This window comes from Pygocentrus nattereri, chromosome 25 (genome assembly GCF_015220715.1).
Source record: "Pygocentrus nattereri isolate fPygNat1 chromosome 25, fPygNat1.pri, whole genome shotgun sequence".
In the NCBI taxonomy this organism is placed as follows: domain Eukaryota; kingdom Metazoa; phylum Chordata; class Actinopteri; order Characiformes; family Serrasalmidae; genus Pygocentrus; species Pygocentrus nattereri.
In genome coordinates, this window is record NC_051235.1 from 1312501 (window position 1) to 1314755 (window position 2255).

Here is a 2255-nt window from a genome sequence, read left to right on the forward strand (position 1 = left end):
ATGAATGGGAGTGAACGGAACCCAACGGCTAAAAACGAGTTAAAATAGTTTCCAATCACTAAAAGAACTTTCCTCTGATTTTAGACAGTAGAAGAACAAGTTTCACTGAAAAACAGAGAAATATCACCGATGTTTCCTTTATTCTACAGTAAACGGGTTTCGGGCAGCAGGGGGCGGGGCTTCACTGCTAGAGAGTGATGATTGATGGGCGAGCGGAGCAGCTCATTGGCTGTTCGTCTTGAACGCACATGAGGCGCCGGTTTAAACTCCTATGACTCGAGTTTAAAAGCTCTTAAATAAAACAGCGGCGTTAAAATGTTTCAGCGTTTATAAACTATGACTTTGCTCAAACGTTCCATATCAACCCATTCATTTTGGACTCGCTCGGGAGCGCCCCCTAGTGCCTGAGAAACCCGGAACACATTGCCGAGTGGGAATAATAGATGGGATTATATGGCTTCTGACACTGTGTGAGTCACTGGGATCTATAAACAGGGACTAAAGTGCCTCAGCACAGCTAAACACAGCAGCAGCAGCAGCAGCAGCGCCAACATCGCGCTCGTCTCAAAGCGAGTCGTAACTCCGGCGCTGAAACCGAAGGAGACTTCACACACGACGGCAGGCGGGACAGTAATGGTTCATTTAAAGCTGGACCCGTAAGCAAATATGTGCGTGTCTTTTCTGGGACAGCAGAGCCGCACGCGCTGGCGCAGAACCGGAGGCCGTCTGGACACAAACTCAGAGTGACATCACAGCTGTGCTCACCTCACTTTCCAGGTCCTTCTCTCCAGGGAAGTGGAGCGTGATTCATTACATTCAGCAGATACGGCGCTTCAGAGAAGCAGCTAGACAAGACCTACTGCCACTCACTGGCCACTTTATTAGAAACACCCGCCCAGTGCTTCCACTGACTGGCCACTTTATTAGAAACACCTACCTTGTGCTTCCACTAACTGGCCACTTTATTAGAAACACCCACCTTGTGCTTCCACTCACTGGCCACTTTATTAGAAACACCTACCTTGTGCTTCCACTAACTGGCCACTTTATTAGAAACACCTACCTTGTGCTTCCACTCACTGGCCACTTTATTAGAAACACCCACCTTGTGCTTCCACTGACTGGCCACTTTATTAGAAACACCCACCTTGTGCTTCCACTCACTGGCCACTTTATTAGAAACACCCACCTTGTGCTTCCACTAACTGGCCACTTTATTAGAAACGCCCACCTTGTGCTTCCACTAACTGGCCACTTTATTAGAAACGCCCACCTTGTGCTTCCACTCACTGGCCACTTTATTAGAAACACCCACCTTGTGCTTCCACTCACTGTCCACTTTATTAGAAACACCCACCTTGTGCTTCCACTAACTGGCCACTTTATTAGAAACGCCCACCTTGTGCTTCCACTAACTGGCCACTTTATTAGAAACGCCCACCTTGTGCTTCCACTCGCTGGCCACTTTATTAGAAACACCCACCTTGTGCTTCCACTAACTGGCCACTTTATTAGAAACACCCACCTTGTGCTTCCACTAACTGGCCACTTTATTAGAAACACCCACCTTGTACTTCCACTCACTGGCCACTTTATTAGAAACACCCACCTTGTACTTCCACTCACTGGCCACTTTATTAGAAACACCCACCTTGTGCTTCCACTCACTGGCCACTTTATTAGAAACACCCACCTTGTGCTTCCACTCACTGGCCACTTTATTAGAAACACCCACCTTGTGCTTCCACTCACTGGCCACTTTATTAGAAACACCTACCTTGTGCTTCCACTAACTGGCCACTTTATTAGAAACACCCACCTTGTGCTTCCACTCACTGGCCACTTTATTAGAAACACACACCTTGTGCTTCCACTAACTGGCCACTTTATTAGAAACACCCACCTTGTACTTCCACTAACTGGCCACTTTATTAGAAACACCTACCTTGTGCTTCCACTCACTGGCCACTTTATTAGAAACACCCACCTTGTGCTTCCACTAACTGGCCACTTTATTAGAAACACCCACCTTGTGCTTCCACTCACTGGCCACTTTATTAGAAACACCCACCTTGTGCTTCCACTAACTGGCCACTTTATTAGAAACACCCACCTTGTGCTTCCACTCACTGGCCACTTTATTAGAAACACCCACCTTGTGCTTCCACTAACTGGCCACTTTATTAGAAACACCCGCCTTGTGCTTCCACTCACTGGCCACTTTATTAGAAACACCTGCCTTGTGCTTCCACTAA